This window comes from Stegodyphus dumicola, chromosome 3 (genome assembly GCF_044657685.1).
Source record: "Stegodyphus dumicola isolate Sdum_Otavi_A_Nest chromosome 3, ASM4465768v1".
NCBI classification, from domain to species: Eukaryota; Metazoa; Arthropoda; class Arachnida; order Araneae; family Eresidae; genus Stegodyphus; species Stegodyphus dumicola.
Window position 1 is genome coordinate 182,262,894 of NC_140770.1, and position 25,623 is coordinate 182,288,516.

Here is a 25,623-nt window from a genome sequence, read left to right on the forward strand (position 1 = left end):
GTTTTTAGTTAATTTCTTCTTAATTCAGTTTGGTCAGTAACCGAAGTTAATATTTTTTTTTCGTTTAGTTTGCTTAAATTAAATAATCTTAAAGTTCAAAAACTAACAGTACAGAAACCAGAGTAAAATCTTTAAGTTCCTAAACAAAATTAAAGTTAAACAACTTCAGTTTAAGAAAAACTTATAAAGCTCCCAACTTAAATTTAAAGGAGTTTATCAAAGCGTTTACAGCTTACAAAACTTACAACAAAACTTTACTGTTAAACATACTTTTTGTAAGTATAAGTATTTTTTGTATTTTTTTAAAGTAAATAACCTTAAAGTTCAAAAATTAACAATACAAAAAGTAAACTTAGTTTTTGTAAGTATAAGTATTTTTTGTATTTTTTTTTAAAGTAAATGACCTTAAAGTTAAAAAACCAACAGTAAAGTTTGGTTGTAAGTTTCGTAAGCTGTAAACGCTTTGGTAAACTTTAAAATTAAGTTGGAAGCTTTATAAGTTTTTCTTAAACTGAAGTTGTTTAACTTTAATTTGTTTAGGAACTTAACGATTTTACTTTGGTTTTTGTACTGTTAATTTTTAAATATTAAGCTTATTTATTTTAAGCAAACTAAAAAAAAAATAATAATATTTTCGATTACTGACCAAACTGAGTTAAGAAGGAATTAAAGTTTGAAATTAATAAACAATTAATACATAATAACAGTAACAATGTGTAGGCCCTATAAATAAAATATTTTATTAATGTCGTGCAGTTACAAGGAAAATAGTCAGGTTAATAATAAAGTACATTTTGACATTTAGTTCGCTCAAATACGTCTTATGTCAATTAAATAACGACAACACTGTTTTGAAAGGAATTGGATTGTGTATTCCATTAGTCAATGCGCCTTACATCCAGTGCTACGCGAAAATAAAAACATACATTTTATTTCTATTTAAACTGGCAGCGGTTTTTATTTTTAAATCAACTTCCTGCATGCCCCCCCCCCATATATAAAATGGGAGGAAAGTGAAATTTGAAAAAGAATCATGCATAATGCTCTATTTTTTAAATTCAAAACTCTGTCAAATTCAGTCTTAAACTTTTTTTTTGCCTCATAAATTATCAATACAGATTTTCAAAAATCGTTTAGAAATAAATATATACCAAATACAGTTTCTCGGAAGTGCTGCAGAAAATTACAAAAGAAGATTATGCTTTACTTCTTTATATTTCGCTTCAGATATAATGCGATTTGTAAACAGTTTAAATTAGTTTCTAAAGTTTGCTTCCTTTCCAAAAGGGTGAAAGAGTTCGAGTGGTGTAAGTTGATAATGCATAAAGTTTGAGTTTATGACATTAACTGCATCTGCATGCTAACACATTTTACTTAAGTCGAACATGAAAAATAACTGTTAATATTAATAAAGCATAAAATTGAAGTATTTTTATTACACAACTAGACGCTTTCGCGGTCAGCCGCCTAAAATAGTTATAATAAAAAAGAAAACTACATGTATGAAAAAGTTCATAAACAAAAATGATGGGGCATATTGGCTATATATACTCTTGAAGAAACTCATTTTCTTTCTCATTAAAAAAGCAGCGCATATTGTACAAAATTTATCTTTATTTGCTAACTGTATTGTAGAACCTTTTCCTTTTTAATGATGAAATATAAAAGAAACTACTTGCTTTAATTTAACAGTAGTTCCTTTAAGTCCTCATTTTAATTTGGCTGCTTCCTTTCCCTGTGTTATAAATTACTAGTTTATGAATCTAAAGTGTGTCACCCGACAAACAATCCGCATTATGTCATCTTGTTAATCCTGCAATGCAGTCAGTTATTATCCAATCACTGTTCAAAATTTAAACAGTGAAATTAAGTCTAAAAATATTCCTTCGCTGAAATGCGCACTACATTTCGTGCCTTCCTTTAGCTGCACAACGTAAGCTACTCATTTATCTCAGTTTAATAACGTGTGCTACTCATCATTAATAGTGTAAAATTGTAATTATGTAACTGGTATAAAATTGTGTGGGTACTTACCGCGCCCAAAACGGAATGTGACTAAGAATATGTACTGCAAGAATTAGGTGTCCATAAATAAATTTTGTCTTCTTATCTATACCACGTCTGCAAATGTTTCATCTCTGCTATGCAGTTTTTGAATTTACACAACTCTATCATTCTCTATATGCAGAAACGAATCTAGTTACCTACAGAATTTATTACATGTGATTTTAATGAATGCAATTAACGTAATTTCATGCCTTAGCTCGTAATTTACATTCAACAATTGAATTTGTGTTTACTATTTTCGAATCACTTAGTTTGCTAATTAATAACGGAGTATATTTGAAAGAACAATTAAGTTGTTTACGTCTAGCTGAAAATAACACGTTGCAGTGAAAAAAAATATTTTTTATTCGGGTAGTGGCAATACATTTCTCTAAATCTCCGAGTATGTTGATTAAATTCGAAACACAAATGCATAGCACTTTGCCAAATGGCCACACAATTACCGCTGTGTTTTTTTAAATTAAATTTGAAACACTAGTACTTTATGCTTTACTGAGTGGCAGCACAAAGATTTCAAATCGCTGATTTTTTAGTCCAAAGATAATTAAATGCGCACAAAGTACGAAATAAATTTTAAAAATTTCAAAATTCAAAATTTGGGCTTTACGTTGCACATTTGTTGGGTGGACGACTAACTGTTCAAATTTTGGTGATTCTAGGTACCGCCGTTATTCCACAGTTCGAAGAACATACATACATACAGATTCTTCATTAATAAAAGCGAGGAATAAACTTAATATTAAGTTAATATTAATATTTTTAGACATTAATGCATTAATTGCAAATAAATTAGTGGGGGAATTTTGGAATAAAATCTGGAAACAATCTAAAAAAATTAACTGCATCAGTACTTAATAGTAGGTCGGTATATTCTACCTTTCGTATATTCTAGATTCTTAAAGTCTAGTTCTTTTGTGAAATACCCGGACAAGACAACAACAACGAAGAATTGGATGTTCCATTGCATTCATGCTTTTATTAAGGGCCAGTTGCTTGTTCAAAGTGTTCTTATACTTATGGGAGCGCTTTTCCAGAACATATTAAATAAGATATAATTTTTTTTCGAAAATCGTTTCGCACAACTTCTTGGAAAACAAGTAGCTTTTAAAAATGTGATCATAACATCAGAAGAAAGGCAAAGTCATTTCGCTAATATTTATTAAATTATATTTGTAAATACAATTGAAACACACAAGTGTCCTATAACAAATGTGAGTTACTGTTTAAACTGCTAATTCTACAAATTTGTAATTAAAAAATGCTAATTTCCAAAGCGATTTATAGTAATTCAAACTGTATGATTTATATAAGTGTGATACAAAATTTTAATTTCTTATGATAAGCAACACTGCATTTGTAAAATATTGTTACGAAAGGTACAGGCGCGGTAAGATGGCTTTTCCGCAAAGCAGTTTTAGGTTTGCCATAAAATGGCAAGGGAAGGCAGGTTTGTCACATTTGGCGACAAAATTGGAGATATGCCATGGACGGATGGAGAACCTTCTGGAACGAATCCTTACCGTTTTAGCCCAGAATGTTCTCGAATGCAAGCCGAAAGCTATATAAAGCCTGCTGGTCCGCAGTCAGTTAGTGTGTGGCTCATCTAGCAAGCTGATAGTCAGTCATTGAGCGAGTGTCTCGAAGTCTAGCGCCGAGTTGGTCGTTGAGTTATATCGCGGTTAGTGCATCGGCGAGAGAGTGTGTTAAGCGACTTAACCAAAGAGTCGGGAGCTGTGCTCTGTGTGCCGTCGAGTGCATCGCGAGTTGTAGCGTGAAGAGTCTCGAGAGTACGTGGAGTTCCGAGAACGACCGAGCAGAGTCGAGAGCTGTACTTTGGTGCATTGCAGTGAAGCTGTCTCCACCCTTATTGCATGACAGTTTGAAGGCTGTGTCGCTGATTGTTCCAGCTTGTTTATAGTAAATCTTTGACGACTGTAAAAGTGTTTTGAAACTGTACTGATTAATATTGATAAATAAAGTGTGTTTCGATACTTCATCAGGTGTCGTCGTTATTCACTCCAAATCGACACGAACCCCGTACGAACGTGAAGGAAGAAAACAACGTAACAACTTGTGTCAGAAAAGATAAACGTAATTATTAGATATATATGTAATATTTATAATATAGGTAGCAAGTCGCTTATAAACGTTAAGTTTGAATTTGTCAAGGGAACCATTTCTTGGATGCGTGGCCGCTACTAAGTATCATATGTTATTTTGATATGTAAATAAATTCACTGTAATTTAGTGTCCGTTAAGATTTTAATTTAGGCTTGGACTTTAAGCACTATTAGTCTATTTTGATTTCAACAAATATTGTTCAAGGCCTGTCTAAGCCAATGCGACGCCTTAAGGATATTACATGTTCAAAGGCATTCAGGCTTCGAATTCCATGGAAAAGCTAGATTACTTAGATGTAAAGGTCGAATTTGCAGACTCTTAAACATGAGGCCCTAGGTTTTTGCCTAGAGCCTAGTACCTGAGATCATACTAGACTAGGCTGTTTGTACCATTACTGAAATTAATGTTACTAATAAGAGTACTTATGTCATTAAAAATAAGAAGGTTCTTTGTTTAAGAATGTATTCATTGTTTAAATTTATTTCGAACACATTCAAAAACATAGCTTATTTAAGTAAATAGCAATCCACTTATTTGTATATTTAATAATAATATTAGCGGACAAGCCCGCCAGATAAGCGGGCTGCAGCCAAGACCAATTTTTAAGTTCTATGTACCACTGAAAAGCAAATGTATGAAAACATTTTTAGTGTGAAAGAAATTAGTACATTCTTTCCAAGCAACAACTAATTCGCAAATAATTTCGTTTATTAGCTAACCAGGAAATAAAAACTTTTCACATTTCAGGTTAATACTTATGACGTCATGATTTAAATTTAATGGAATATAGCAACATTTTCTCAATATTAATAAAAGAATTAACGTGGTAATAATGTATCCTGTCCATTATACTAATTTGAAACAAAAAAAAAATGTTGCCAACAGCTATATATCTAAAATATTGACATTAACAAACAATTATCGACATACAGTGACGTCACATGCAATCACGTGCTTTCTTCAACGTCAGAATATGACCTTATAAAATAATAATATATTTAATGTTCAGCAATGTTATTTTTATTTCATATTTTGTAAAACTTAGAAATTTTTTTAACAAACTCTACGATTTGAAAGCGAGCAACGAGCACTTCTTGAAATGAGGCAGATATCTCTCTTCAGCGAGCGAGTATGTTGCCACTCCGAAAAATGTGGACGAAAATTAGCGTTTTCACAGCTTTTAATTAATATATCGACTGATTAAAGTCGTACGAAGAAGAATGGTCGAACTGATTTCCCACGAATTATTGGAATTCGAGGGACCCTCTCGCGAAATTCAACTCTCCGCCGTTCCCGAGTAAATAATGCCACAAACAAAGATCAAACAATTAAACAGACAGAAGCGTATAGATTTTAGTATAGTAGATAACTGTATTTCTATAAACATTTTGCACTATTGTTGAAACTTATAAAAAATTGATTCAAATGCTTGTATTAAGAACTTGTAAATCGTTTGCGTGCTTTCTAATAATGAGTTTTTTTACGCATTGTAGCACCAGCTGAATTGCTTAAAAAATGGTATAATTTTTATCAAAAAATAGTCACGAATCGATATCTCAATTACAACTTTAACTTCATATATGCAACAGACTTCGTTTCAGAGAGCTTTCAAAACAAGAAACTTTATTTAGAATAAATATTATGCGTAGGTTCCTACGTTTATGTTTCAATGCAATGTGTAGGAATCATATTTCTGTTTACTTTAAAGATGAAGATTATTTCCACGCGAAGCTTATTTTTGCTCCTTTGGGGTCTTACGCTAAGCTTTTTTTATTCAACGAAGACCTTACAATCCCATACACATTTGGATGGCATTAAGAAATATCCCTAGGCGTAAAAACAAACTCAAAAATCAACATAAGGCCTCGTTGAGGAATAGTTCAATAATAAGGAATGGATTTTTATTCTTTTAACTATTGACGCCGCCTGAGTTTAAATGTCACGTCTTTCAACTTAATATCTGGCTTTACAGCACGAACCGAATAATAAAAAATACCTCAAATATCTTCCAAAATAAAGCCACTTTTTTGGGGATGACTGCAGCGGAAACAGCTGGGAAGGCGACTGGAGCGTTCTAGTATTTGTTCCACTGAAATGATTATTTCTTTTATGCATTTTCTTCCTCTTCATATCTTCCTGCACGTTGAGGAAAGAGTAAGATCGTCTGATGAGGAGTGCAAAGGACAACTATGCATTCAGGGGGATATTTGAAAGAAAATATGGCGTTTCATTGGAGAAAGGATTATAGAAAACATTTCTTTGGAAAAGATGGGTTCAGAGACGTTCTGGGTACTCACAATTCCTTCGTTCTATTTTTAGTTTCCAGTCCTTGAGAAGAAAGGAATGAAACCTGGAGTGAGCTTCGTTTTAATTGTGATTATCGATTGCTCGGGAATTAGTTTTGGAGTGACCAAACTGACTGAAGGAAAAGTAACATTGCAGAGAATTTAATTGTACTTGGTTGAGTACTTTAAAGTACCTGGGGTATTATTTTTAAAGTCTGAATCTTAAATAATTAAATTTTTTTAAGTTAATTGAAACTGTATTTTGCGATGGGAAGATTAAGCGACATTACATACAGGGGGATTCTAAACTACTTTTACAAATTAAGAGGAGTGATAGTACATATCCAGATGAGCAATAATTACAAAAGAACATATCCAGATGAGCAATAATTACAATAGAACATAGGGTCGCATTCCACTCTGAGAGGCAGAAAAGAAGAATATTAGGATTCCAATCTGAACTTTACAACAGTGTTGGGAGAGCGAATGAACGAGACCAAATGTTGCACAATCAGTTTAGTGACAAACTCACAGAGAATGCTCAAAACGGATAAGAAACGAAAACCTGGCGTTCGAGTGTTAATATCAGCTCAGACTTTAATAGCAAAGACTCAAATGCACATCTTTGGTTGGGAAGGTCTCAACCTCGCAAAGATTGCAACAAGTTAATTATGTAATCAAGGTCTGAATATTATCAACTAACTCCAACGTCCGCTGCATGCCGAGATTAGCATGAAAAGCTCATGCTGCGTTCCGGCTGTCAGAACTTCGTCTCCCATAGAAGGGCGCTTCAAGTAGAATGAGCGCAGCAGAGTAAGTCCAGGAAGACAGAATAGAAAATGACTTAGAGAAAAACAACTGCTACCTTGATACTTGATATCAAGGTAGTTTTCCCTTCTAACAGATAACTCCCTCTAATAATTTAGATAATTAACTTGTTGCAATCATTTGCGAGGTTGAGACCTTGCCAACCAAAGATGTGCATTTGAGTGTTAGCCATCAAAGTCTCAACTCTAATTAACACTCGAACGCCAAGTTTTCGGTTTTATCCATTTTTTCACTCTCTGAGTTTGTCACTAAACTGATTGTGCAACATTTAGTCTCGTTCATTTGCTCTCACAACACTGCTGTAAGTTCAGATTGGAATTCTAATATTCTTCTTTACTGCCTCTCAGAGTGGAATGGCACCCTATGTTCAATGGTAATTATTGTTCATCTGGATCAGTACTATCACACCTCTTAATTTGCAAAAGTAATTTAGAATCACCCTGCATACAGTAGGAATAGGGTCTACCTACTTCCTAGGCTCACAGCCTAGGACCTACAGTCCTGGATTACAAGACTCTAACCCAGAATCTAGAATCTCACGTTAAGCTAAATCCTCCTTTACATCTCAATTATATGTCGCCCAGACGGTATAGTGGTTACGGGAGTAAACCACTGAGTTGGCTTTCGACCCAGGTATAGACATATCCATGCAGAATTGATTACCAACTCAACGGGAGTTAACCACTAGCTGCCAGGCCGCAGCCCTGGGCAACCCCGGCTGAGCAGACGACATTTATAAAATGCAAAAAAGAAATATATATGTGCATACAAGGCACTTGAAGAAGAGTACAATCAAAACATATGTATATACATACAAATACCAACTCAAATACAGATATATACACTCTTACATACATACATATATGTTCCTAAAATAAAAGTATACATACTCTCAATCATATTTATATATACATTTATACATATACGTTATCATGATAGTTAAATTTTACATGAAGCATGCCATGAGCCTACTGCGGTACCGAAAGGCCCGGGTTCGAATCCCGGAGAAGACAGGGATGTTTGTAAATATATAGTGCCTAAGCGGCACGGGAGTACTCTAAATATGCGGTGTGCTCAAAGACCTCTCGTGTGGTTTGTTGGAAAGGGACATGAGTGGGAACGTCTGGACCTCCCGGGGTTGTTCTTCCTCAAAATCGGTGCGTAAAATAGAAGTCCAAACACACTTTGGAATAGGCTCTGGCAAACATTATTTCATGTAATATAGACACAACAACAACAAAACGACTCCATTATCTAGATTTTTATGGAAACTAAACTTTGAGGCACTGCGAATGCGCGATATTTTTAAGGATCGCATCAGCCTGTACAGTCCTTAAAAATAATTTATTGAAATAAAAGTAGAGTAACAGTACTGGACCATAAAAAGTATGTTTTACAAGTAAATCAATAGTTAATTTCCTTCACGTAGGTTATATGATTAGTTTTATAGTAAGAAAAACTAAATGTAGTTTCAATGTTCTTTCACATCAAAACTGTTTGAAAGAAGCATAAAATGTAATTTCGTTTTATTAACAAATCAAACTATTAAATCTTTTATGCTACAGTTAGATTACGTAAACGTTACCAACTGCATTAACTAATCATTCTAAAGCATATGACTTGAACTGATAGTTCACATTTGCTGTCATTAAGAATTATTAAGTTTATGAAACATGTTTAAAAACTTCATTTTTTCTGGAAATTAAATTTTTAAAAACCAATTTAGAGTACTTCTAAAGCTCACTTTAATAAATCTGCAGTGGGTAGTTTACAGGTTATGCTTTAAATTAGGCGAAATAAATGTTTGTAAAGATAAGCTGCATAAAATGAAAAATACGTGAAAGATTTATACTAGGAAAGGAAAACAAAACAGAATGCGTGCGTCATGAACGCACTCAGCTGATTAAGATTTACGTTTAGAGAGCATTAAATGCTGCCATACTTTTCTTGTATTCTCTATACTATTTATATTTGGGATGTAAACTGATGAAGCTACCCGGATTTTCTCCTGATATCTTGACCTATAAAAATTGTTGCTGTTTAAAGTTGTAAAAAAAGGTTTATTTTTTTTTCTCTTCAAGTATGTTTATTCACAATATTTATACAGATTGTTAACACACAAAAATACTAACTCGACATTTGAAAATATTGGAATATGGTTCAACATGCTGATTTCCTGGTTCATATCACGTGACCCCAAGTGATCTCAGCTCACGTAAACTAAGCTACAAAAATCTAATTCTGTCAGTTATTATCTACATTAATTTCAAGTTAAATCTTAATTCGAAATACAAGTGTAAATTCAAGAATTATTTCAATTCGTACGAATAGCTTACTCAGAAATTATGTAAAAACCAGCAGTGCTTTACTTCGCTAGTGCATTCTCATTAGAATTGAGGAATTTAACCCTTGACTTTGCCTTTCCTATACTTTCGCCTTCGGGTGAGCGGTGTGATTGCATCCTAATTGACTTAATTACCACGAATCGCCTTAGGGCATAAAATTGAATTATCTGGTAAAAATCCTATGTAATTGTATGCCAGTATTGAAAGAAACAATCAATCTGATTAGAAATGGCTGCGATTTGTTTTGAAAATCAGGTGTAAAAGATTACCAGTGAGGATATTCCGTTTGGCATAAGTTGTACCATTATTGGCGACTTTATCGCCTGCGTCGGCAAAACGAAAAAGTACCATTATTAGTTGCTTTAGTTATTATTTCTAATATTAACACTGACATCAGCATCTTGGTTAATATAAATTTGGATTAAATGTTAATTTAAGAGTTATTTAAATTAAATTTATTGTCTTTTTTTAAACCTCCTGTTCTCATTCCTATGTATTTCATACTGTAGCGAATTTCTCAGTTCGCTTAGTGATTCGTTAGAGAACCGGGGCTAATTAGTAATATAAGAAAATGACTGTACGGAAGCTTGGTTTATTTACTACAGCAAAGCACACTAGGGCTGTCCACCTAAAGAATAGGATGCCATTGTGGAGAACTTTCAAAAAGACACTGGCTCGTATACACGATACATATGGGGAAAGTCACAAAAACTCTCATACAGCCGGCCCGTTTGCCTGGATTCTAAATTAAATCGGAACCACCAGGGTTCAACGATTTTACTGCTCGGCTGCTGGTGGGCTCATTAACGAAAGGTAAAATACTTTTCCGCTCCTGTTTTAAATACGACGCGCATACGTAACTTTTTTATGAGTAAGTATGTAGAGTCATAAGGAATTTTTTGGAAGCAAGAGTGATTGAAAAATTAGCAACGCCTTCGCCGGAAATCAAACCACAGACCTCTGAAACACGCGCCCAGCGTTCAGACCACCACACCATGAAAGCATGCCCAAGAAGGCGGGAGAAATACCTTATAAGTGTATAGAGGGTTGTTTATTAATTGATTAAAATTTTAAATACTTAAGAATTTGGAACAAAATGCCATAGCTGAATGTAATTTGAAAGTAAATTAATCGCAAGCAAAATCAAATTGTCTAGAGCAGCAGTTAGTACCTTAGTCAAATTTTCCCAAGAATGTTTACTGCTGCTGTAAACGTAAAACCACATATTCAAACACAAATGACCCTATTCGTATCAAAAAAGTAATTTTTCAAGGTGTCCGTCAAGAAAAGAAGCTTTATGACATCGATTTCAGCGTTACTATAAACATCGTTGTTCTTTCAATGCAATATTATTCCACGCTCACACATATTGCAATTCATTTTTCTGCAAGAAGTACTCCGTTGTATACATTTACTCTATGTTTACAAATGTTCTAACTAGGCTATAGGTTATTTTATTACATTTTAAACTTTATAATAAAAACACTTTTTTTACATTTTTCTTATTTCAATACCAAATTTAAATGCACAAATGTCGAAACATATGTACATGTAAAAGGCATAAAAATAAAATTAAATCTAAATGCAATAGCAGTAAAAGGAAATTTCATAAAGTCCACAGTTCATACAGTTCAAAACGTTCAATCAAATGTTTATAAAAACGGGCATCACACAAAAAGCCCATGTGCTAATATTAAGACATTACACATTATATCCATAAAAGAAAGTTACTGTTGTTACGAAAATTGTACATATGTACGAAATTATGTGTATGTATGAAATTATGTGTGAAACTGTAGTATCTTCTGTGCAGTGTAGCATAAAATGCTTGGAAAAGCAAATCTGTGCCCGAAAAATAATGTTACAGGAGAAAGTCTATTTAACATTAAGATGTCTCGCTAAAGTAGCGAGAGATTGACAAGCTGGTGATCGTTTTTTCGCGATTAGTTTTTGTCGTCAAACTTGGCTATCATTTAACAACATTTTGGTCAGGTTTCTGTAGAACTGTAACTTAAAGCAACTGTAATTGAACCCTATATTTAAATGTAACATTATCCGGCTCTTATAAGTAACTGTAATCGCACATACCTTCCAGTAATTTAGAGAATGGAAATATTCTGGAAATTTCCTGGCTACAGCGGGAAAACTATGTAAGACAGGAGAGTGTTCCAGGGAAAGGTAGGGTTGCCAGATTTGCGAAATCTCCCATCTGGCGATATTTGGCGACATAATTGAAGATATGTCGCCAAATTTCTAGAACGCATTTTTAGCGCTTTTCTCTAGAATATTCTCGAAGGTAGGTTAAAGGTATAAATACCCTGCCTGTCCTTGGAGAGTGTAGTGTCTTGAGTTCAGAGATTAGCTTGAGATCGATCGACCAAGTCAGGAGCTGTGTTATACAAGGTGTGACACAAAACAACGAGACTAAGTATGTAGCTTAAAAAAAGAATGGCGTTGGCAACAACTGTTTTGGTGACGTCAATCCCACATATCTCCTCTATCCATGGCGCCAGTTTCAAATTAACCGATCACACCAGTTGGGAGTACTGCATCATAGAGTGAACATGTGCAATTGCATTCTGCCGGAAAATGTGTCTAATGTAAAAACCGGTTGATTATTTTGCCGGAAATTATTTGATGTATGCCGGAAAATGTGTCTAATGTAAAAATCAGCGAATCAACATCAAGCTTCTTGTGAAACTTAAGAAATCAGCCACGGAACTTTTCAAATGTTAATTGAGGCTTATGGAGATGAAACTTTATCTCGTGCACGTATGTTTGAATGGCAGAAGCGGTTTTCAGGGGAAAGGGACAAAGCACGCATATCAACATCAAAATTCAAGGCAATGTTAACTGTCTTCTTCGACATTAATTAAATTGTAATGATTGAGTGGGCTCCCAGCGGTCAGACTGTTAATCAACACTACTATATTGAAGTACTAAAAAGACTTCGTTAAAAAATTGGGGAAAAAACCACAGTTATGGAATGATGGATAGCTGTTGCACCAAGACAATGCACCCGCTCCCACGGCCCTAACTGATAAGCAGTTTCTGAACAGTACAAACATTACTGGGATGGGGCATCCTCCTTATCCACCTGATTTGGCTCCCTTCGACTATTTTTTATTTCTTAAAGTTAAATCTTGCTTAAAGAGAAGTCATTTTATCCCAGCTGAAGAGGTTCAGGCAAAAATGGAAATTCTCCTGAAATGCCTTCCAAAAACCTCGTTCCAGAACTGTTACCAGCAATGGCAGCACCGAACGCAGAAGTGCGTGAATGCCGAAGGGAAATACTATGAAGGTGATAATGTCACGGAGAACTATTTCTGTAAGTATAATGATTTATTGAAGCAGTCTCGTTTTCTTTGTGTCACATCTCGTAGTGCCTTGCCGTAAAGCTGTCTTCACCGTTATAGACTGAAGGCTGCGCTGTTGATTGTTTCAGCGTTCAGACTGTTTGTCGTAGTTTTTCGACGAGTGTAAACATGTCTTTGGAACTGTCCAGTCAAATAATGCTTACTGGCGAATAAACCGGTTTTGATTCTTTATCAAGAGAATTATCAAGGGAATTTATCAAGGGAATTTTTGATTCTTTATCATCAATTACCCCAAATCCGCGAACCCGTAGAACTCAACAATGAAAAACTGAAGCTGGTGAGTTTGGAAATGTTCTACGATATTTTAAAACATCACGGGCAAAATAAAAATAGCAAAACATTCTTACAAGTGTAACCTTGATTAGTTTTTGAAGAAGCTAACATTTTAAAGTTTTCTAAAATAATAAAAAAAAATTAAGCAAATTATCACAATCGCTAAAATTAATTTAATTTCAAAAATAAATAAAAGAGCTTCTGAAGTATGAGTATTTCTTCCCCTTAATGGATTTTAACTTGCGCCAAACATAAAACACATAGAACATTATAAAATTCTTTCATTTCATGCTTTGCTTAACATAAATGGATTTTAAGACCGTCGTTTTTAAATCTCTCCTTCCTAGCAGCTCTTTTTTATTATTCAACTTTACGTACATGCTCATAAATAAATATTTAAAACCTTTCTAAGATTTCAAAGATTCCAGCTTTATTTCCTGCTACGTAGTACCCAGAATATTATGGAAAGTAAATCCGAAACTCCATATCCCTCAAGCAGATATTTTTCTGTACTTTTCCTCACATTTTTCTGCCCCACTTTTCACTCGCTTAATTCATAAAGCAAAAATCTATTTAAACAGTTTCCTAAAGTGTTAATATTCTGAGAGTTCTAAACCAAATTTCGTCACACAACTAGCGGGCCAGCAGTTGAATCAAGTAAGTAATTACGCATTCTGTTTGATTTTCTGCGCAAGGTGTTCAGAATAAATAATTCAGTAAATTCCTCATGTGTAGGAAGAGTTTTAATATTTCAGAAATAAGCTATAGCATTTAGGCTACTTTATTGGATTATACGTTATCGTCTCAAATTAATCTCATAATATTGTGCGAAGAAAATTCTTCTAATAACAAGTACAGATAGTTAACATAAATATTGATAAGTATTGCGAATTCCATTTCTGTGAGACTCGTAGCATAATACGCAGACGATTCTGCAATTACTTTGCGCTAGCAGAAATGATAGATGCATCATTGAGTTGGAAGAGGATCAGAATATCTTGAGAATTGTGGCGCTTTACTATAATCCACACATTTTCTGATAAATGGGAAAAGTAAAAAATATGAAAGTTTACAGATTTTATATCACGCACAAACTTCCCTCTTAGGCTAGTAAATATAAAGTTCCAGATGTCTATTTTGTTTATTCTTCTAAATATCAAAAGTGTATAAAATGGTCTAAAGGAATGTCATCTAGGTTTATGTAGTTCTACTTCATTCGTTCAAGAGTTTCTAAACTATGACTCATAATATCACATGGATTCACTTGTTGTTCTCTGGTACGGAAATGGAACAAACACTTGCGCCAAAACTGCGCAACATAATTGATCATTGTAATTGAAATGCATCTATCTACGTCATCATTAATTCATCATTACTAAAGCTTTTCACCTACTAGTTACGACGTTACAACTGATACGAATCAACTGCGGAATTTCTCCGTGGTGTTACAGATTCGTTCAACCACAATTACGCACAAGAATTTATGATCTATATTGCTGTAACTCTCGTATTAGTTTCTGTATACTGGCAATCCTTTCCAAGAAGTAGAGATAATTAAATGAATGTACAAGCAAGAAAACTCATTATTTGCAATGACTTGTAGCTGCTTTGTTTTTTATCACGATATTTTCGATGATGTTTTTAAACTGCAAACTTTTCGAACCGCTTTATTTTCAAAGACGATGTTTTAGAAAATGTGGTACGCAAGAGAAAAATAGGTTACGCAAAGAAATAAAGTAAGTAAAAAAGTATTTTTACGATTAAATTAAAATATATCGTGAAGAAAAAGAACAATTAATAGAAATTTTCTGTGACTGAACTCTGACTGAAGATTTCAAAAATAACACACTTTTTAACTTTTGGCTAAGGTGAAAAAAATAATTTAACGGCATTTCAAATAAAGCTATTAAATTTTTATTCCCTTTTTACACAACCTATTTGTGTGAATAAAGATTTTCTTCTATGTTATATTTGAAAAAAAAAAAAAAAAAAAAAGAGAAATACAGAACAAAATTAAGAAGGGAATTCTAATTTTCGGTTAAAGCAAAGTGAAATATAACTAGACATAAAAAATCGATCTCTATTAAACAGGCCCAAATTTCACAAAATAAATTCTGAAATTAAATATTATAACTTAAATTTTGATAATTAAAATAATAAACAGGTTTTAATCTAATATTTTTATGTATGCATATTTAATACAGCGAGCCAACAGGTAATGAAAATGGCAAAATATTTTTTTTTTAATATTTCTACTGAGAAATTGAAAAATAATCATTGTAAACTGTAGTGGTTTTACTAAAGTGTTTCAGTTTTTCAGTTCCGTCCTAAAGTTTTTCAGTTTAGATGGTTCTCGTCAGTCAAAAGGCTGCGAACCGCTGGCTTACACAATACTTATCAAATTTGGTGGAAGTTTGGTGGAAGCCGGCTCAGATTGCCTTATATTTGAAAATGTGTAGTAATATATGAAACATTTTTATCATTAACTGATACAAAAAACTGACTGGAACGTGTTTTATTAGCATGTTTGCATTATTTGCTGATGATGAATTAACAACTAAGTACACTAGTCATCAAAATTAAAGAATGCAGCTCGGTTTGTCAAGATTCATTTCCAAACCATTTAGCCACGGTCACGGAAACGAGAAATTTTGCGGATAAGAGAAGGCAAAGTTCAACTTCTTAATTTTGTTCTGTATTTTTCTTTTTTTTTTTTTTCAAATATTTTCTACAATTATTGTTCAGACTATATATGGACTCAATAAACAATACTCGCCCAGTCGTCTTGGTTCCATTGAACATGACGACGGGACAAGTTTAAAGAGGCTTCTGTGGAAGAGGGAGTGAGTGGAACACAAATCATTGGTTTTCTCGCATACAGTCCAATCTCGTTAAGCCTTCGTGCAGCAATAGAACGGCTAATTCGAGTTCCTGTGACAGATTAAAAAGTCGAAATTCAAATCTCTTGTAGCCGCTTCACGGTGTCTTCGAGCCAACAACAACAACAACAACAAAAAAAAAAAAAAAAAAGCGGTCTTCTAATGCAGTTATTGTTCTCATTCGCCCTTGACTAGACTGTCTGTCAACTGGACTAGTACTTTAAAAGCGACTCAATTCTCTTGATATGACACTTTGAGGGATATTCAGATCTTGGACTACATCCATTTGTGTTTGACCTCAATCGAATATCAACCAAATATTCGCCACTTTTGACCTTCGCTTAAATGATGCCTTTGAGCCATCACTAATCACTCTCAGAAAAATTTATTTTAAACAACACAACAGACCGGAATTCCAGCATGCACCCATTGCGCACCATATTGTCAATCACCCAATTTTAATATGTCTAGCATTAACGTATGCGTGGAACTGCAGTTTTGTGTTCAATTGTGTTTAATTAACATAAATAATTACAGCATTAGACATTGGTTGCAACATTAACTTAGTAGAACCCACCAGCGGGCAATCGGCAAAGTCAGTGAACACTGCTAGTTCGAACCGCGGTTCGAATCACACGAACGGGCTCGCTGGATGGGCGTTTTTGTGGTTTTCCCCATGTAACATTATGCGAGCCAGTATACACGTCCTTAGAGGAAACTGATTCATATACACGTAGTTTTACGTGGAGTTTCTTAGTTCCTTCCACGAAGGCATCCCTTCCCATAGTCAGCTAGCTCTCGAGGTTTGCCGTAATCACAATCATTAATTTAGTATGTATATATATATATATTATATCTTAATTTTGATGACCAGTATACGTTTCGTAAATTGTACTGTAAAGATTCTCTTCTGTGTACTTCTAAGTTACAGTTGAATGTGAAGAATCTTAAGAACTAGTAAACGAATAATCGCTTGAGATAGAAAACAACAACTGAGAAAGATGAAATAACCCTTTATTATTCCAACTAAAGTTTGACAGAACTCCGTCTTCTAGTTGTACAATAAAGCCTACAATCGTGATTCAGCTTAGGAAACTAAGAATTAAAACTTAACTAATCTTAACTAAAATGATATAGCCGAAGCTATCAAGATTCTAACGGAGTTGGCCGCTTAACGCTAATTGACTGCGAAGTTATGAAGGACCTAAAGTACGGCCGAGGGCAATAATATCTTAAAAGAGAGAAGCTAAAAAGGCGGACGCGTGCTAGCCAGAATCTCTAGATCTCTCTCCCTAAGTCAGTAGAACTTCGCGATTAAATACCGTTCTTCCTCATTTGCATTGAAATGTTATTCTAAAACTACGTTTTGGAAGTGGTAATTTTAATTAAGAAGCAATAGAAAAGGAAGTTAAACTCAAAATTTAACTGTTAATAAAATGAACATAATCCTTACAGTGCATATAAAATTTTTTTAGTGTAGTGCATTTCTTTAAAAACAAATCTCTCCTCTAAGAAATAATTACCTGGCCTTTTTAAAAAATTCATTCGCATAGAAAAATTTTAAAATGTAAATATAAATTCCGAGGAATAATCTTTAACTTCTTTTACTTTGCTGTTTCTTAGTTTTGCATAAAGCACAGCGGTTAGCTCTTTCTAAGTAAAATTGCATGTTTATCGTCCTTTATTTTTTTCAGTTAAGATTAATTATTTATTTAGATGTTAATAAATGCAGCAAATTTAGTGAAGTTTGCACACAAAGAGCAATGTAATAAGTTGTTACATAAAAAATGTAACTTACCCTCAATATAATGAAATGTTTCTTACCTGCAATATAAAAAACATAAATTATTACTACCACATACATAAAGATGGAAAACATAATTAAAACATTTAAACTATTTAGAACATGTAAAGTAAACGAAAAATATAATTAAAACACGTAAAGATTAAATTTAAAAGAAATCTTAATTGTTTCAGAAAGAAACTTTGCCCATTTGCCATGCTGCATCATATTTTCGCAAATTTTGAGCTTTTTCACTTAAATTAGCAACCTCTCTGACTAACTACCTACTTTGACTAAGTACTTGAGACTATAATAATGCTGTTCTTTTTGACATATTTGGCCTTACTTCCTTTTCTTTCTGTAGAATTTTAATAATACTAACAATAAAAACACGATATTCATATCCAACCGCATAAAATAATTATATTATTAGTAATAGTAACATAATGCTAATACCAATAAGAGTAGCTTATTGTTGCGTGCATACGGGCTCGCAGTAGATTGAATGCACAAATCCGATAATAGGTCAATAAAATTAAATTTTTATCAAAATATTTCAGAACTCTGGAAGTTTCCACAAAAATATTCTTACAAGTTTCCATATGACACAGTATAATCAGTAGTTACACTTCAAACTACTAAGAACGTTAACACAAGGTAATGCAAAGCGCATTGTATTTAACGTTATAAAGAGAAAGCTAATCCGATCTCTCGCTGTACTCGCGACAATAACAGCAGCAGCTAACTAAAAACTAAGATCACATGCTCTTTGTTCGGCCTTAAATAGTTTTCAACTGTGTGCCGAGATACTTCTGGCACTTTCAGCTTATCGAAATTACTGAAAAGGAATATGAGGGTAGAATTACGGTTGCAGCTAACATAGTGGTCAATTATATTTATTCAATTTCAATACTTATTACTGTAACACAGGCACGGAAACAAAATGTCGCCAAATTTGGCGACTTTTGTAATTTTTTCACCGAATTAGGCAACAAAATAAGTCGCCAAAACTGTTGTCATCGCCAAGATACCCATTTACTCAATGTTAAATGCACCGACCCCAGTATTTTTAATTTTCTGGCAAAGCATTCTCTTAAAGTTTGTCTCGACTACGTTACACAGAGTACAACAATTTTCCTTATATTTCTACTTAAATTACCCCTCTACGTACAAAATTCGAATTTTATTATCCCTTAAGTTAACATTTAAAAAACTTTTCAGTTTATTTCGTTCTTTCTCTTCCAAGCCCTGCCATTAAGATTTCAGTCTGCAAAATAAAGTTTTAAATTAAAAACCAGGAAACGTGTTCCTTGCACCATTTTTACTGGAAAAGTACAGCCCACCAGCGCCACGTTTATTTCAGCTTTGAGCAGTGATTAGACATCTTTGCGGATCATTGCAGATGAAATGGTGACGTAAATGCCGCAATACAGACTCCGAAACCGAGACGTAGCCGAAATAAAATCAGGGATAAAAAACAGTATTGCCAAATCAAGTTAATAATTTGCTAGTAATTTTTCTTTCATACTTTATAGCTTACATATATGCATACTAAATACATACGTGCAACGAAAACTGTAAAGTATTGTAAAAGCAATCCTCAGTACGAATTCTTGTGCAATATTTACTGTATCATGCATATTTACTTACTTCTATGGAAGCCACTATAAAACTGCAACATTTCTTTATGTATAACTTTTATACAGAAGAATTTTATACTGAATTTCATTTAAAAATTTATTTTCAGAAGAAAGAAACACGATATATTGACGGTTTTAACCTAGATTACATTTCTTCTGCCTAACCTTTTAAGTTTAATTTTAAAAAAATTCGCATAATATGTTTCCAAAGTTATAAAAACTTCTTTTCATATATAAATATTAATACAATTTTTATTCTACTTTCGAGAATTTTTCGAATTTTGGTTTCATGTTCTTTAAAAAGTGAAAAACAATTTCTCCAAAACGAAGTACTTGCATATGTAAAATTTAAGAATTACATGCACGATACAGTTTTTATGAACATTTTATGAAAATATAAGAACTACATGCATGATACAGTTTTTATGAAATTTTATGAAAGATGATATAAAATTTAGTTTAGTTTTAAAAACATTTAATTCATTCTGGTTCAATTAATCATATAAAGCGTTTCGCTTGGATGTCTGGAGATAATGTAGCAACATTTTTAGATTAATATTTTAATTATGGCTAATTAGTTTTTTTAGATTGTTTTTCAGCTTTCTTTTGAATGAGAATCTGAAATATAGTTTTTCACATTTCCATATGTTAGTTGTTCGAATATGGCTGCTAAAAATTCTGTTTCCTTAAATATTAATTCCAGACATGCATTTTAAATTACAAAACTTCTCGAAATAAGCTGAATAATATTATGAGAAGAGTTTAAATGCTATATGTGAAAATATATAATAAGCTTTTTATAACTTTGCTTATAGGAAAGAAATATGAATTTGTCAAATATGCTTTACTCTTAATAATTTAAACAGAAAACCATTTATATTTTTAAGTGCAAGATGAGCGAGATTTTAGAAAAGGATAAGGGAATGGAAAGATTAGTATTTAATTCATATAAGCGAGTAACCTTTGTGTCCTCTGAAGGTCATATAAGTATTTAAATTTCAAATTTAGAGAACGGCTTTCGTAAAACTGATAAAACAGCTTTCGTAAAATTAAAACAGCTTTCGTAAAACCTAAACTGATAAAACAGCTTTCGTAAAATTCTGTACCTTATTTTGAGAATTTTGCAATTTGAAATATTTGTTTAGGATCTCTATTTAAACAATTGCAGTCTGTCAACATCCTATTAGGAGATATCATGTTGTGCAAATGTTGTTTACACATTTTTAAAACGATTTAGATAAAGGATAAAAAAATGTTTAGAATAAATATTTAGGGCAACAGTTATTTGAAATGAGAAATACCATATGCTGATACGTTGGAAAATTATGCGTTACTTATAATAAACTTTTCATATTTATATTTTTAAATGGCATACTTTCTTGTAACAGGCTCTTGCTGTGTTGTATATATTTCAGTTTATCAATCAATATTTTATATCAGTTAGATTAGAACTGAAAATGTTTTTGTATTTTAAAGCAACAGGGAACTTATTAGTCTAAAGGAGAAAGCACAGATTTATTAAAGACAATCTCTAGTTTTTGTAACTCTAGGGTCGTGCGATTTTTCTTGTAAATGTATAGCCTCAAGATGTCGGATTTGTTCAAACATACGCATTAAAATATGCACTCACAGAACACTAAAACACTGCCAAATATAACTATAACACAAAGTTACGTTAATTTATGTGCACATGCTTTGGATGATGATATGAAAACGAATTTTAACATTTAAAAATCGCATTCTAATTACATGAAATTACTTATGTAAAAGGAGAGACTAATCAGAAGGTAAATATATATTGTAAATAAACTAGAAATTAGGTATAAATGGTTTTTCTGTTAAATGGTAAAAGCTTGTTTTCTCGATGTTGCCATTTCTTTTTTTATTCCATATTTCTTTACCTAAATTCCTTCCAAATTGAGCATAATTCAAAAAATATTTAATTCGAAAGTTTTAATTTATTTTTCTACTCCTAAGTATGTTGGTTTATTTCATTTTGAAGACAATTCTGTGTTCACAAGACAAACAGAATGAAACAATAAACGAATGGCAATTTATATAATGTAAGATTCTCAAATTTATTTCCTAATCATAAAGTTGTCTCAGCTACACTATTATAAAATAACTCATTTAAAACAATATTCTTTTTACTAGCATTTCGATTTGAAAAACAGTTAAAGCGTAACTAATAAAAGGTTTTAGCTGACATATCCCACAAAATTCTCCGTTTCCATAAATAAATAAAAAATTAAATAAATAAATAAATAAAATAAATAAAAAAAATTTAAAAAACCTAAATATAAAAAATTATTCTCAAGCAATGCAAAGACTACAACCGTTTACATATTTCTTTTAATTTAATTTAAATGCTGAAAACCAGGCTGTATTTTATAATAATGCGCGAAGTATTTCTTATTTAATAGGAGAGAAACATTTGTACGATTTCCTGCTCTTCTGTGTTTCAGGAAAATTCGGTTGTTTGAATACGAAATGCTTGCAATTCCTGTTTATTTGCATATCATACATTATGTATGAGTAAAACATTCCTCATTATACAGAGATTTCGATTTCATTGTTGGGGGATATATTTTTTTTAACTACAAGTGCGGCAATCTCTCATGTTTTGTTTATTTTTTATAATTTTGAAACATACGCTTTTTGCTTGCTTGACTCATAGCAAAATTTTTTCATTTATCTTCGGAAGAAACAGGAAAAATCCAGCACAATTTCTATGGCTTAATATTATATTATAAAAGCGTTGTATGCTGCACATGAGATTTCTTTATAGTTTATGTAAAAAAGTAGTATATAGTAAATAAATAAATGTAGTATAATAATATATAAATGTAATAATGTAGTAAAATATATTCCTCTAGTAGTAAGTATTTTATATCTCTAAATTCAGATTTTTTTAACATTTTGATATGCAGATAACAGAAAAATAATACATAGTTATTGTAAGCTAATAAAAGAAAGGTTTTTATAAAGAAATTCGCAATTTATGAAAAAGGAAAATGTTGCTGCTTTCAATAAATTGAAGAGCTTGTTTTGTTTTATGAGTTAAAGATGGTAGCCACCTTACATTTGCCCTCCTTAGTATACTTATAGTTTTCCAGTTTCTCATTTAGTATAATCTTACTTTTGTTAAAGCTGCTCAAAGTAAATGTAACAGAAAAAGTTTAATTTCTACTAATTTTGTGAATGACATTAAATGCCGAGAAATATTATACCACGATAAAATAGACACAGAATTAAAATGTTTAATATGTATGGTATTTTTCGAGTTAGTCGACTTGGATAATGGATGATAACCTTTTACGAAGTATCAAAAGTATCAAAATACAATTTAACCATCTGTGAACACTATTACGTAGGAGAGTTTCGAAGACACGTTTACGCTCGTCGAAAAAGCTACGACAAACACGCTGAAACAATTAGCAACATAACCTTCAGGTTATAACGGTGAAGACAGCTTCACGACAAAGCACTACAGTACAGCTTTCGACTCGGTCGATCGATCTCAAACTAATCTCTGAACTCAAAACACTACTTTCTTCCCGTGCAGGCAGGGTATATGTAGCATTAACCTACCTTTAAGTATATTCCGCTAAAAACGTTCCTCTAATAAAACCGCTAATAGTGCGTTCTAGAATGTTCTCGCTCCGTCTATGACATATCGTCAATTTCGTAGCCAGCTATCGCCAACTGGGAGATACCGGGTCAAATTGGAAACCCTGCCTTTTCCTGCCACTTTCTGGCAACCCTAAGCTCGCCATTGACTCACGCAGCTCAGCCGGCAGATCTTCTTTCTCCACTCTGCTGGTAGTGCTTCGTTTTCGACCCGCTTTGCTGCAAAGCTATCTCAACGCGCAGCCGCAGGGCATTTCGCAAAAATATATGCAAGGTGCGCCCATAAAGTAACCGGACAAATTATAAAAAATAAACGATAAAATAAAAAAAGAGACGGAATAAATGTATATTTTGAAACAATGACATCTCTACTCTTTTTAAAACTAGTTTAAACCGGTTGTTTGTCATCTGCATGTCAAAACGCCGGTGTTATTATCATTCACATTGTATAAAAATTTGCTTCTAGATGGAATAATGTTGAAGCATTAACTTTCGTTGCATATTAGGTGAATGTGCTACGAGGACGACATTGTATGGGAAGAATTTCCCTAGACATTTGTATAGAGTTAACTAGGTACAAAAGCTTTAAATGTAGCCGCGAAAGGTTTTTTTTTCCCTCTACTCCGTGTGCTAACCGTTTTAGGCTATCACCATTTCTAAGGCCAGAAACTGTGGCCATTATATTATGCAAGCACCTAATAGGCAGCCACCATCACCTTCTCTGAGGGGACAGACAATTTACATCCATGCCATCTCTATTATTCGAACCTGGGCCCTTTGGTAAAGCAGTAGGCTATCCTCACCACTATACCGTCTGGGTGGCAGGCGCTAAAGAGATTGTAGAGATATTAGGTACTTTTTGGAAGCAAGAGAATTGAAAAATTAGCAACCGCCTTCGCCGGGAATCGAACCACGGACCTCTGGAATACCGGCCCAGTGTGCAGAACCACTACACCACGAAGGCACGCTAGGAAAGTGGGAGAGATACCTTATAAGTTGAATATGCACCAATGTCAGAGCGACCTTCAGTTTCAAATATTACGTTTATTTTTAAGTCTAGTTCCAATGCTTGTAAGCAATGTTTCGATGACCTAAAGAAACGTTAGAAAATTTGAATAGACTCTCTTAGCGATTATTTTGAAGGAGATAAATTTATTTGAAGGCTAATAAGCATCTTCATATTTAAAAAAATATGTCCGGTTACTTTATGGGCGAACCTTAACCATCTGGTTATAAATGAAAAACAAATATCCTGTAGAGTGTGTAAGCTATATATAGAATGCTTGTTCTTTTTTGCACAATGTTTGAAAGATTCTAGTTATTTTATTTGTAGGCATACTTTCTCTAGACATTGTATGGGGGTAACTAGGCATTATATAGAATGACAATTATTCTTTAGCCAAAGTATTAAAAGAGAAAGTCCTTTATTGAAACGACATGTGCTGAAGAACTATTTAATGTATTCTTTAGCAAGAAAAATCGCAATACATTCGTCATCCATTAGAATTACATATAGCGATTCACAATCAATAATCCTGAGTGTATCTTCTTGGTAGTCATTTTGGCATTTTCGTCATTAATATCTGGTTTGCTGTTTCTGTAAACGAGATTTTTATCCCAAAATACTTTTTCACTATTAAAATCACGTCATAGCGATGGAGTATTTTCTTAGTAGCCACCTTGACATTTTCGTCATTAACATCTGCAGTCTCTGTAAGCCAGGTTTTGATCGCAGAATACTTTATAACTTATTAACATCACAACATAGCGATGGGGTTTTCTTCTTAGTAGCCACCTTGTCATTTTCTTCATCAACATCTGGTTAGCAGTTACTGTAAACAGAATGATAAACTGTCAGAAGCAGTTTCTCTAAAGCAGAATGATGCGTTTATGATAACTCTCTAAACTGCTAAACAATAACTGCAAAAACTATTCGCTGCAGCATTGCAGCATTGCCAATAACTTTAGATAGTTTATCATATAATAGTTGTTGCATATTGTTACGTTATTTTCTTCCTTCACTTTCGTACGGGGTTCGTATATTTGGAGTGAATAACGACGTCTCTTGATGAAGTAAACCCTAAAGCTACTTTGGGGGAAAGCCATCTCACCGCGCCTGTACATTTCGTAGCAATATCAACATGCCTTGATTATTTACCAATATTAATCAGATAGCTCCAAAATCACTTTTACAGTCGTCGAACTGTTATAAACACGCTGACACGATCAGCGACACAGCCTTAACATTGTCAGGCAATAACGGTGGAGACAGTTTCACTGCAAAGCACCCGAGTACAGCTCCCAACTCTGCTTGGTTGTTCGCGGAACACCACGTACTCTCGAGACTCTCCACGCGAAACACTCGACGATACACAAGAATATAGCTCTCGACTCA